At 36.0% G+C, this 5,482-nt stretch overlaps 1 long non-coding RNA gene across 1 annotated transcript; it reads right to left on the bottom strand.

The window, feature by feature from the left end:
* Positions 1 to 440: 440 nt before the first annotated feature.
* Positions 441 to 3,310, bottom strand: LOC113467658. Its single transcript, XR_003391649.1, has 2 exons — positions 3,148 to 3,310; positions 441 to 542 (listed from the first exon to the last, which is right to left on the bottom strand). It is a non-coding gene; the product is annotated as an uncharacterized LOC113467658 (long non-coding RNA).
* Positions 3,311 to 5,482: the final 2,172 nt, after the last annotated feature.

The following is a 5,482-nucleotide window of genomic DNA, read 5'->3' as shown; positions in this document are numbered from 1 at the left end:
GTGCTTTTTATGACAAGTATTTATGCTTAACACAATTAAAATTCACATCACAAGACTTATATTAGGAGTATTTTGTGGTGTTTTACCTGATGTTGTCGATTTGTATTCTCATTTGACGTAATTTTTCTCAGTGTACGTACATGTACATTTTTATCCTATTGGCTATAATCCAATAGGATAAAAATGTACTTGGGTAATTTATAATTATAAGTTTTATATTTAATAATAAATTTAATTTATTCTGATCAATATCTCCCTAATTATGACGGCTAGTAATTCCCGGTCTTACCTGTTCCAGTATTACCACATTCCCAGAGTGTAAAAAATCTTGAATATCTGCATACTTTGTGCTTTTTATGACAAGCATTTATGCTTAACACAATTAAAATTCACATCACAAGACTTATATTAGGAGTATTTTGTGGTGTTTTACCTGATGTTGTCGATTTGTATTCTCATTTGACGGTAACGTCTAGATTGACGGGATTCACATTTGTGCTTATAACAAGACGTTAATCCTGCAGGTTTCACATTTTCATAATCTGAAACAAATGGTTTAACAACGTGATTAACTGATTATAATGAAATGCATAAACACAAGAGTTAACTACATTTTAATTGAACAGAAGGGACAAGTGGTGTTAGAATTCCCAAGGCCAGAGAATGACTTAATCTATAAGATAAATATTACAAGTAGGAGATTAGTTAGATCCTTAGATTAGAGATACAGATACATTTCCTCGTTAAACAGGCGAGCGAGGGTTCAATTTCACCCAAAAACGCATTTTTTCCCCAAACTCCAATCTAAATAATGAATTTTTTTGGGGTAAAGCAGAGAGCCTCCTCAAATTTTCATGGGTGTCAGCATATTTCTTTTTCTTTGTTCAACACCGACTTATACCTAAAGTCGTCACAGTTTTGTTTGGGCTGACCCAAATGTCAACCGAAAGTAATCACCCCAGGGCTGATTGAGAGACAGGCCGACCCTGTCTGAACACGGGAAAAGGTGTAGAGAAATTGTTTAAGATGTTGACCACAGTAAATACAATAATAGCTAGTTAGCCTACTGCTGTGGTAAGGAGACTCTGACCCTATTCGAGAAGTATAAATAAGCGCGATTATAGGTAGGTAATACGAAAAAGACGAAAAAGTCTATAACTTCCAATCCAACATGACGTAAAAAGTTCTTTGAATGTGAGATTTATTTGATCTTTCCCCGTGTACCTACTATGTTTTCTGAAGCACTCTTAGTACTCTTTAATCCATTCTCAATGTAGCTGCCTTCCTTGAAAAGCATTGATACGACATCGACACATAATATTTAAAAACAAGTTTTTTTCTTTCAATATGGGAAAAAATGAAATGGAAAAGGTAATCCATTGAACTTAAAGTAGATACCTAGTGAGAATTTAATTAATTTACGAAACAAATAAAGCAGCTGCTGCTTCAATGCTACTTGCAATTACAGTGCTTGTGTTGATAGATATAACAAAAAAATTTAAATTGCCTGCAATGTGATACTATGTACGGTCTCTAGGAATTGAAAAAAAGACACTTTTCAACCACTCTCCCGTCAAGGAATATTGACTTTTTCCCTTAGTTTTCACGTGAAAATGGACTATTTTTAAAAATTACTCCAACTTTTTGGTCTCTTTAAAAGAGTAAATATTAACATTTATGTTCATGAAGGTGTGCATTTGTGATGTAAACTAGGATTTATTTATCCCTCAGAATATATTGTAGAAAATAGAAACTAAAAAATAAAATAAAGACACGTATTTATCCATCTGAACATCCATTTGTTTTCAGTGTAAGGAAGTCTTATCGTACACAAAAAGCCCACTCTGAGGGTGTGGTTATGTACCGGGTTGAGATGAGCTCGGACGAGGTGAGATAGGATATTGTTTCTACAGTTTTGCATTGGAGTGGTAACTTAAGCAAGGATAGCGTGAGAGTGTTGGGTATTTTTTCTAACCCTCTGTCCCGGCGGCAATGTTTAAAATTTATTTTATATTTACCTATTTTTGTTTGCTGTGTTAAGTTACCACATCTTTTTCCACACGCCAAGAAAGGACGGGAATGGCCTATCTCAACCCGGTACATAAACACACCCTGAGGCTTAGATGTATTATTATTATTATATAACTCTTTATTAGAACTTTACAATATTTACAAAGAGGTACAAGAAACAAAATAACAAACTGATAAATTAACAAAAGAAAAAGAAAATTGAATAAAGAAAGAAAAATAAAAAAAAATATTGAAAAATTCTAACTCAGGGGCGGGATTAATGCCTAGGGCATTCTCTTCCATCCAACCCCTAAGAGTTACAGCTTAAGAGTTACCTCTTAAAAGAAAAAAACTGCGTGGGTTTATTTTGTGTCAGGGGTTGAGTTAAGAAAATATTTAGTAGGGGAGCTCAAAGTTATGTTTCTTATTGTGATGCTCTAGTTAAATAGGTGTAACACCTGAAAACACTACACATAATATTTAAGGACATGCGACATACACTGTGCTAAATTTACGACTTGACTCGGACTCGAAACACTAATCTCCAGATCCGAAATCCACCACGGTACCCACCACAATAAGGTTGGTCATTAGGTTGACTAATAAAATTACCTAATTAGACTAATTTTGGGTTCAGTATTCAATGTAATACCGCCACTGAAAATGCTACCGTAAATTTTCAGCCCTCCCCCTCTTCACTCTCACACTTTTCCATCAAATTTCAGCAAATTTAATTTCGTGTTCTCGTAAATAGATGCAAACACTCCAAATTTTCAGAGAGCTGAGTTCTGTTTCTAGTGGGGAAATTATACATAGGGAGCCCCAAAAGTTTTCGTCCATTAAAGTGTGAAATAGATATTGAAATAGACCAATCTCAGTGGTGTAGTGGTTAGCTCGGTGGACTTTGAATCTGGAGGTTGGTGGTTCGAGTCCAAGTCATGTCATAAAATTTAGCGTAGTATATCAAGCGGGGAACGACATTTGTGACAAGCATTTATGCATAACACAATTAAAATTCCTTTTCCTTTTAGATATTGAAATAGTAATCGATTCTGTCCTACATGGTTGGGCGGAAGAACTCCTTCAGGAGAACTCTGCCATTTAAAAGAAAGCCATAAAAATAAAATATATACCTACCAAGGTATTTCAATATGTCTGGCATCAAGCGTCAGAAATTAAATTAATCTCCAAGCTGTTAAAATTTAATGAAGTGTTTCATCATTTTACGAGTAATTACGAAAAAAAATTGTTTTTATCACCTTTTTTCCGTAGAAATGAAAAAGCCACAGTTACGAACTTGACTTGAAATATCATAGGCTTCATAAAATGGACGATATTATCATCTCGTAAAACTTTATGCATAAAACAAATTGAAATGTAAATAGTTTTAAATATATCATAGGCTTCATAAAATGGACGATATTATCATCTCGTAAAACTTTATGCATAAAACAAATTGAAATGTAAATAGTTTTAAATTACCTATATTGAATTGCAGGGAAAATTTCAGGCCTAAATGTCATGCAGGAAGAAATAAGGTCAGCTATCATTAAATTTGTATATCATGGGCTAGATACCAATTTACCTACTCATCAAATTACTAGGTAAGAAAATCTTTCGGGTTTTTAGTTAATAGGTTTAGGTACCTATACTTAGATGCCCCTTTTTTTTTTTTTTTTTTTTTTTTTTTTTTTTTTTTTTTTTTTTTTAATAAGCGCAAGTGAATACTTATTCGATTCTAACTTTTGGTTCGAAAACCCTTTTTTAATCGATTTTGAGCGCAAGTGTCATTCACCGGGAATTTTTTTATGTACACTGAGAAAAATTTGCCCTTGGAACAAGGTTGATTTGACTTTAATTCAAAGGTTGTGCAGTCTAAGGAGAGAAGACCTTGGTTGAAAAAGGCAAATTTTTCTCGAACGCGAAGAGAGAAGGAAGATAGGGTCGAAGGAAGCCAGCCGTTCCGAGAATGAACCGTATCTATTTAGGTTACAATCCGCCCCGGGCAGGAATCTAACCCGCAACCTGGCGCTTACAAGGCAGACGCGCTACCCTTGAAGCTATAATATAGGGATTCGTAGATTCTGAACGCGAAGAGAGAAGGAAGATAGGGTCGAAGGAAGCCAGCCGTTCCGAGAATGAACCGTATCTATTTAGGTTACAATCCGCCCCGGACAGGAATCTAACCCGCAACCTGGCGCTTACAAGGCAGACGCGCTACCCTTGAAGCTATAATATAGGGATTCGTATAAACTTAATCCATCTTTTGAGGCAGTTGCCCCTCCAAACTATTTAGCTAAATGGCCGTTTTCTTCCCCGCCCACCTCAAGAGATGAGAGCTAACGCCAATCGAGTGTTTGGTAAGGGTAAGGGCCCTATGAGCTCACAATATCGGAGGGTTTGTGGCTAAGCCATAAAACTTCTAGTACGAAGTGCCTATACACAAAATTGAAATTTTCTACTTTGTCATTTACGCAGCTTAAGTGAATTAGAACAAAACTCACGCAAATATTATGTATGTGATAGCATTTGAGAGCTAACGCCAATCGAGTGTTTGGTAAGGGTAAGGGCCCTATGAGCTCACAATATCGGAGGGTTTGTGGCTAAGCCATAAAACTTTTAGTACGAAGTGCCTATACACAAAATTGAAATTTTCTACTTTGTCATTTACGCAGCTTAAGTGAATTAGAAGAAAACTCACGCAAATATATGTATGTGATAGCATTCAGAATCCGAAACATAATCGCGAAATCCGCGAACATAATCGCGAAATCCGCGAACATAATCGCGAAATCCGCGAACATAATTGCGAAACACGCGAACATAATCGCGAAATCCGCGAACAGAATCGCGAAATGATAGCATTTAGAATCCGAATATAGGAAAATGTGGGTAGAAACATCGGTAATAATCTAGCAATGAGTAGGTAATACCTCATATCACGTATGCATATGAAGTGGATGACAAATGGCTTTACGTTCCATTATGCACATATTGCATTTTACAATATTTAACGTTAACGCACAAATAACAGTACGAGTATAGCCAAGTAGAGAAGAGATTATGATGGCGAGATTTTGTCAACAGGGAAACTACCTCGGTGGAGTTAAGGTCCTAACCTATTAAACAGGAAGGCGCGAAATCAGATCCCTCCAGAGACAGGGAATTTTGTTCCCTATATTTTTTTAGGAATTTGACCCTGGGCTTTGGGCTGATAATACCTTATATCACGTATGCATATGAAGTGGATGACAAATGGCTTTACGTTCCATTATGCACATATTGCATTTTACAATATTTAACACACAAATAACAGTACGAGTATAGCCAAGTAGAGAAGAGATTATGATGGCGAGATTTTGTCAACAGGGAAACTACCTCGGTGGAGTTAAGGTCCTAACCTATTAAACAGGAAGGCGCGAAATCAGATCCCTCCAGAGACAGGGAATTTTGTTCCCTATATTTTTTTAGG

This window comes from Diaphorina citri, unplaced genomic scaffold (assembly GCF_000475195.1).
Source record: "Diaphorina citri unplaced genomic scaffold, Diaci psyllid genome assembly version 1.1 scaffold519, whole genome shotgun sequence".
NCBI classification, from domain to species: Eukaryota; Metazoa; Arthropoda; class Insecta; order Hemiptera; family Psyllidae; genus Diaphorina; species Diaphorina citri.
The sequence above is the reverse complement of the archived record's forward strand: the minus strand, read 5'-3'. Positions and strand labels throughout refer to the sequence as shown.